The sequence below is a fragment of the Microtus ochrogaster genome, chromosome 4 (assembly GCF_000317375.1).
Source record: "Microtus ochrogaster isolate Prairie Vole_2 chromosome 4, MicOch1.0, whole genome shotgun sequence".
Lineage (NCBI taxonomy): Eukaryota > Metazoa > Chordata > Mammalia > Rodentia > Cricetidae > Microtus > Microtus ochrogaster.
The window spans coordinates 41079211-41087106 of record NC_022011.1 but is presented as its reverse complement, the minus strand read 5'-3'; the positions used below and the strand labels follow the sequence as shown (position 1 = coordinate 41087106).

Below are 7896 nucleotides of genomic sequence, written 5' to 3'. Positions count from 1 at the left end.
TACAAGGTCAGATATAGAAGCTTAAGTCCCCTGAGGCTATGGAGAGAGTAGTTATTGAGCCTGAGTGACACGCGTGGTGGGATTTGATAAGGCTGATAAAACTGTGACCCTACCCTGACAACAGGGGAATAAGATGTGGGTCCCTAAAACTCCATCAGGACTAAATGGGTGGCCCGAGTGCCCAGAGAGAGACAGGTCACCCTGATACTGTGATGTCTACTTGAGGCTCCCAGTGAGAGATGGCAGCGGTTAAGTCAAGGGAGCCTGGACCCCTCAGTCGTCCATGGACAGATCTAGGAGGTCAGCTTAAGGGTCACCTGGGCTTTATGTGCCCACGCCGCAAGAAACATGGGCACAGTCAACACCCGATGCCCCTCTTGATGGCACCTTGTACATACATGGTCTGGGTGGTTTTGGAAGCATCAGACAGGCCTGGGTTCAGTGACCCTTCTGACTTCATTTGAAACAGGAACTCGGAGGTTCTCTGGCTTTGGGGATTAGGGAGCCTGGGCAGCTGCTATGGGCAGTCAAAAGGCCTTGGCTAGCACCAGGTACTTTCATCTCTCCCGTGGCACACCTTAAAGGCCTGTACAGTTGGGGGCTCTTTCTCTAAGTTTGTCCTTACTATCAGGGAAACTCTAGGAGAAGGAGGTCCTAAAGAGTTGTTTTCCATGCGGGGGTCTCAGGATTCAGACTGGCATGCTGTAAGAGAGCCTTTGTGAAGCGGTCCAGGAACTGAGGTGGTTATCATGCTTGTCCTGGATAACCTCTTGGCTTTTTTTTCATAATTTACTTCTTTAAGGGTGGCCAGCCAGGATGCAAGTTACAAACCGATCCCTAGCATGGATGACCCCTCAGGTATAGTAATTTCATTCAGGGTCCTGGTCAGGGACTACCTCAGCCCTGACTGGGTGGGCAGCCTGTGACTGAGAAGAAAGCAAGGGAACCAGAGAAGCTGGGGAGGAAGAGAAGGGACTGTGGGTTGAGGCTTGCTAGTGCAATCAAAAATAGTGGAAGAATCATCTACTTGGGGACCTCACAGTGAGGAGTTGTTTTTCCTTAGATGGTTTCTGTCATACGGTCACATTCCAAGATGGCAGTGAGGTCATCCTTTCCAACCCTAGCAAAGGTGACTGTCAGTCACATGGCTACCTCCATCCCAGGGTAGGGAGAGCAGCTAGGGTAGCAGTGAGCCACACGTTTCCTTTAAGATTACCTTTACAGAGATCTTTAACTATCAACCCTGGTGTTAGGAGCTTTGAATTAACTCTTTAGTTACAGATTTTACAGGGTTTTAATCATATACAATATGCTTACAATTCTTGAGGTAGAGGAAGTTTACACTGTAGTTTTACAAATCCTGAGATAAGATTTATACCTTAGCAAAAATTTTAGAGCGTTGAACCAAAACCAAAAGAGTAAGGGTAAGTAGCACTAGTTCCCATTGGGAAGAGTCTGTCCCTTTAGTTTGCTTTGCTCCCTTTTCTCTGTCACACAGCAGATGGCTCACCTGATACCAGACAGAGATTCTAGAAGAAACTGAAATAAGCATGCTTGGGTCTAGAGAAGGGGCCATACTCTAACTCTGGAGCCAGATTTTAATTCAAGCGGGACAGCATAAAACAATAGTCTGATGCCACTCATACCTAAAAGACACCCGAATCCTTGTAAAACTGAATCAAGTAAGCTGAGAACAGAGGCTTAGAGTCCTGGCTAAAGACAGAGGATGCCGCAGCAAGGGGCTGAGAGAAACACCTGTCAGCGAAGAGCGAGCACGAGCACAAGGTGTGCGCGAGCTGCAGCCGACCTTGTCTCCTGGGGCCACGGAGATTGTGCCTGCTGCACTATTTGTAAAGGTCCCAAATAATATTAGGATCTAAAGTGTCATTAGGTGGTCCTTTGGATTGATTATCTAAGGGATATTGAAACCAAATTTGATTGCAAAAGTGAATAAACTCAGGTCGGGTGTCAGTTAGAAAGGCTGTAGGCTTTCTAAGAGGCATCCCAAGTGATCGGGATGAAAGGGTATAGAAGACATGTTCCCATGGACAAAAGAAAGAGAAATGTCACTGCACCCTGTAGTGGTGGGCATCCCCAGGACTCAGGGAGGACCAAATGAAGACCAAATCATTCAGTGGGTCATCACCACACTCAACAGGGGTCAGGGTTTAGCCTGTCTAAACCAGAGGAAACTTGGCTCCTGGTACCAGGGATTTCCTAGAGGTAAGACAGTGAGAAAAAAAACCAAAGCTCTAGAAGGAGGGTCTTATCCACAGGAAAGGGCTGGGGAATGGGGTCACGAAAACCATGAGGGCCTAGAGGAGCTCTGGGATTATAGGCAGCTCCAGGGGGAAGGTAGGAGAAGAGGGCAGGAAGGGTTAGCCTGGTTGGGCCTAAGGAAACTTCAGGATTGCCGCTCCAAGGCTGCCAGGATGGGGCCTGGTGAAGAGGGCCAGTCTTAGCCTTAAAGACCACTGCTAGGGGTACCTAAGCCTGCAAGAGTACCACAAAGGTTCTGGACACTCAATGGCCACTTCCTCAGACTCAGAGAACTGTTTACACTGACCAAAGGGGAAACTTTTCTAACTGTTGCTGGCGGATGGGGTGCTGAGCAATTGGTAAGTCAGAAGGTGAGTCTTTGTTGTGGGTGGACCAGAGACAAGGGATGGGGTCGCAGTGAGTTTTTAGACCAAAAGGGGAAAGGCACTAGGAGAGCCATTCTGAGTTACAGTGCCAAATTTAAGCATTGCAGCTTGGATGGAACAGAATCCTGGCAGTTGGGAGCCAAGAAATACCACAAAGTCAGACCACACAACAAACCTCACACGAGATTTACTGGGAGAGAAAAAAACCAGGAGGGTGGCTACTTCTGCTTGCCCAAAATCACAGCACCAAACTGAACAGGACACAGGGCTTATATAGAGTTTCTTGGGAAGGGGGTGGGACTTTTCAGGGTAGAGACTGGTAGGATTTCGACCAGAGATTGGGCTTTTTACTCTGTAGGGTGGGGGGCAGGGTCCAGCAGTTAGACTAGCTAGAGTATTCTAAGGGTGGAATCTGGCAGTTGGAGGTCCTCAGGGAGAGGGCTCAGTCACTCAGGTGGCTCAAGGAGCTTACAAGGCCAGCCTGGGCTACATGAACCTTGTCTCAAAAGAGGGAGCCAGGGCATGAGCCAGGGTGTGAGCTGTATGTTTCCACTTAAAAGTCTATGCAAGTAAATTAACCAGTTTTTGAAGTGGGGGTGGGACTCCCTAAGGGTGTCAAGTTCTGGTCTGGGTAGTGGTTACACAGACCTGTCCACTTGAGGCGGACACACAAGTGGGCCTCCTTAACAGACTTTTCCCATGTGTATGTTCAAGATGGAAAATTCCAGAAAGCTCCCTAGTGGAAGCTGTGTGCATTTTTTGGCTCTCCCCCTCCTCGTCCCTGAGGGGCCCTAGATCATGGGTAGGCCCTGCCACTTCCTTCTCCTAGATTCCTCATGCAGAGTGAACCCCTTCAGAGGATGCGGCTACGGTCTGCTATGGGACCAAGGCCATGGAGGGAGGGAGAGGCAGCAGAGTAGGCACAAAGGGCTGTCCTGAAATAAGTGGGTCCTCTTTAAATGTTTGCAGCCCTGGGGATGGAATCAGGACTTCGTGCGTGCTGGGCATGCCCCTCACCTACTGAGTCACACTCCAGCTCCTCATGGAGTTCCCTGAGGATCCCAACGCCCCACACTCCACAGTGTGGTAAGCAGCCCCCTCCTTTACCTCGGTGAAGCCTCACTACCGCCCTCCACATGGGCTGTAGGATGTTCTCCACCGTTTTCACAGATGAAGGGAGAAGTTCTGAGGGTTAGGGTTCCCAGCCAGGATACTTCCTCCCTGGGGCCTCCAGGGGATGCTCTCCAGGTCAGCTGGTGTGCTGAGTGAGGCAGGCAGGTGCTCCTCAGAGGGACGGGGTAAGGACTCTTGCCATGCCAAGATAGTCTTTGAGTCTGTCCACACTGTCCATCCCGAGAGGCCAGCAGCTGCTACCCCGGAGCGGGGAGCCCTGGCTTTGTTCCAATTCACTTCTGGGCAGGAAACGTGAAGATTAATTCCCACCCCACTTACCTCTGTGGGAATGTGGGGATTAAGTGTTCTTGGCAGAAGCACAACTAACACAAGGCTGGCTAGCTGTCATTTGCAGAATTCCAAATCTGCTTAGGATGGTCACAAAAGACAAGCTCGCAGAGCAAGGGGATAAAGTGATTTGGTGGGTTTCTTGCCTTGTGTGACAGGGATGGTCATGTCTCAGGGTGACTGAGGGCCTGTACCATGTCAGTCATGGCTCTGCCCCCACGGGCCATGCTATCCTTGAGAGTTCACACCTCTGTGCTTGCATCGCTATGTCTGTGAAACAGGCTTGTCCTTGTGAAGGACGCAGCTTTGTCTCAGCGCCATAGTGATGACTCTGCAGCTTGCAGTGAGTGCCACCATTCACTCACTCTGTTTTAGGATGTGCGATGTGCGGGAATGTGTGAGCTGACCGTCTGTCTTGGGAAGAGATTCCTAGAATGCTCCCCCAATGGCTGTTAGAACTGTCGCCGACACAAACTAAAGTCACCCCAGAAGAAGAGACCTCCATTAAGAAATTGCCTCCACTAGCCTGGTCTGAAGGCATGTCTTGATTGCTAATCAGTGTGGGAGGACCCCGCCCAATGTGGGTGGCACCATCCCTGGAAGTGGGCCTGAGTGGTTAAGACAGGTAGCTGAGCAAGCCCAGGACAGGAAGCCAGGGACACTCCCCCAGGGTGTCTCCTTCAGGTCCTCCCTCCAGGTTCCTGCCTGGGTCGTGGCTGTTGTCACAGCGAGGTCTCTGAAATGATAGAGGTGGCACCTCAGGAAGTACTCAGGAAGTACAGTGGTCAAGAGCATTTGCTCCCAGAAGTCTCTCTCCCCTCTGGGAAAGTGAAATTAGTGTCTTTTGTTCAGTTTTTGAAAATTACATTTATCTGTTAACTTTGGGGTGTAGATTTGAGGGGTGCACATGCCATAGCATGTGTGGTTAAAGGACAACTCTTGAGGCTCCTTCTCTCTATCTACTGTGTGCAAGCCAGGGATCTAACTGGTCACTGGGCTTGCTACCCACTGCAGAGTCTTCCCAAGCAATGTCTTGTGCTGCCTGTCCTGCCTAGCTTCAAGACGGATCTCCCGCTGTGACCTAGGGTGAATCTAATCCTTCGCTGTAAATGAGGAAGGGGCCAGTCCTGCTGACACCATAGAAGCTGTGAATGCTGGGCTCCACAGGGAAGGGCCAGCAGGTGCGTCCCAGCTCCGAACCTGTGGGCAGTGTGCCTGCTCGATTCCTCCTTCGGCTCTTCCAGATGGAAAGGGGGCAGCTTTTCTCCCTGAACACCTGCGACGCAGCCCTGGGGGACCCTGGCACCTAGAACATGCAACTGTGCGCCAGGTGAGGCTCTGGCTTTGGAACCATTGATACCTTCGGACCTAGATGACACGATATAGTCCAGGAGGATGACAGCGGTCTTGGGGCTGCTGTCCAACCCAGGCAGGCAGAAGCAGAGAGCACACTCTGGCTGGGCAAGGAGAGCTGCAGGCACGCTTTCCTGTGCTCTGTTTATCTGAGAGTCAGAGGCACCAGGAGAGCCAAAGATTTCCAGACTGGCCTGTCTGTTTCTCTACAATGTCTCCCAGGGCCAGTCCCTATACCTCAACCTTGCCATCTGAGTGCTGGGCCCCCAGATGGCCAGCAGCACGGCCTTCTCGGTGACCTAAAGGGAAGAAGCCACATTCACTTTCCCTGCTTTAAGGCTCAGGTGGTAACCTGTTACTCCTCCCAGGTCTCTGCTAGCCCTCTCTCCCCATCCTTGCTTTAAGTCTCCTAGGGAAAGGGAACTTGTCAGCCAGCTGCATACCTGTTTCAATTCTGAACATACAATTATAAAACATATATCTCAGTGTGAGATCAACCTCATCCTCACGAGATGCTTTAAAAAGAAAAAAAAAGTCAGTCAGGTATGGAGGCTATGGAGGCGCACACCTTTAAACCCAGAACTCATGAGGCAGAGGAAGGATCTCTGTGAGTTCAAAGCCACCCTGGTCTACATAGCAAGTTCCAGGTCAACCAGGGTGACAGGGTGAGAACTTGTCTCAAGTCCTTTATGCATGAGTGTTTTGCATTGTGTTATATACATGTGTGCATGTGTGTACTGCCTGCAGAGTCCAAAAGAGGCCATCAAATGCCCTGGAACTGAAGATACAGTTGGTTGTGAGTTGCCATGTGCAGGCTGGGAACCAAGCACAGTTCTCTGCAAGAACATCAAGTGCTTTTAACCTCTGAGCATATCTCCAGCCCCAAGATAATCTGAATAATGGTCTGACTTCATCCTCACTGCAGTCTGGGGCAACCTTCCTATTCCCCAGGCCGGGAAACTACAGCCTGGGCTTGGGTAACACTGGCTAGACCCCCGAGCCAAGAACTCCTCATATGAGAGCCACCGTTCCCACAGAATATACCAGTTCCTTCTGCACGTCCGTAAGGGACGCCTGCACCACTGCTTGGTTTTATGTCCACTTGACACAAGCTAGAGTTAGCGTCTCCATAAGACCCAGCTGTAGGGCATTTTCCTATTTAATGATTCACGGGGTAGGGCCCAGCTCATTGTGGGTGGGGCCATACTTGAACTGATAGTTCTGTGCTGTGGGATTATCTTTCTGTATGCTGTGAATATGGATTCCTCTCATTGGTTAATAATAATAGTTGTTTGACCAATAGTCAGACAGGATAAGTTTAGGTGGCAAAATCAAACCGAGAATTCAGAAAGGAGAGGTGGAGTCGAGAGATACCAGCCATTTGCCAGAGGAACAAGATGTATTAAAACACAGAAAGCCATGAGACATGTGGCAAGACATAGATTAATAGAAATGGGTTAATTTAAATGTAAGAGTTAGTTAGTAATAAGCCGAAACTATAGGCCAAACATTCTGTAATTAACATCAAGCCCCTGAGTGATTCTTTAGACACAGTTGTGGGATGGGGTGTTTCGTTGTTTCAGAGTTATAAAGAAGGCAGCTCAAGACAAGTGTCTCATAAACTTGTAATTTTGTTGTCATTATGTCTCTTGCTGACCAAACCTTTCCTAGCGCCTGGAATGCAGCCCTCGCTGTTCCTATCTGCCTCCTCAGACCAATGGCTGAATGTGTTTGAAATGGCATGCCTTAGGAGGATTCTAGGCATCACACGAAGACATAGGCTACGCAATAATGACATTAATAAACATCTCCATTTACAGAAGAAAGTAAACTACAGGATATGGCAACGGCGCTTGAGATACTTCGGCCATGTTATGAGAATGAATGACAGCAGATACCCGAAGAGAGCACTGCTTGGAGGAGTGCACAGGGTAAGGTGAAGAGGAAGGCCCAAAAAACTCTGGATAGACAGCACAAAGGAAGACTGTGGGACCTTGGGTGTGACAATAACACAAGCATCTAGGACTGCCTAGGATAGGTACAACTGGAGAACCGCCACACACAGGATGCCCACGAGTGCTTAAGATCACAGTGTATGGCTACGAGGACTCTCACAGCCTAAGCTATGGCCCACAGTCTGTGGCTACGAGGATTCTCACAGTCTACAGCTATAGCTCACAGTCTGTGGCTATGAGGACTCTCACAGTCTATGCTATGGCCCACAGTCTGTGGCTATGATGACTCTTCAGTCTATGGCTATTGCTCACAGTCGGTGGCTATGATGACTCACAGTCTAAGCTGTGGCCCACAGTCTGTGGCTATGGCTCATAGTCTGTGGTTATGATGACTCTCACAGCCTAAGCTATGGCTCACAGTCCGTGGGTACAATAACTCACAGTCTGTGGGTACGATGACTCACAGTCTGTGGGTACAATGA

The 7896-nt window shown here is 49.8% G+C and overlaps 1 protein-coding gene across 1 annotated transcript in view; it reads right to left on the bottom strand.

Annotated features, from left to right (window-relative positions):
* LOC101983312 (N-acetyllactosaminide alpha-1,3-galactosyltransferase-like) overlaps positions 1 to 7896 on the bottom strand; it is a 77643-nt gene that overhangs the window by 33246 nt on the left and 36501 nt on the right. The gene's annotated exons all lie outside the window — the stretch shown is intronic.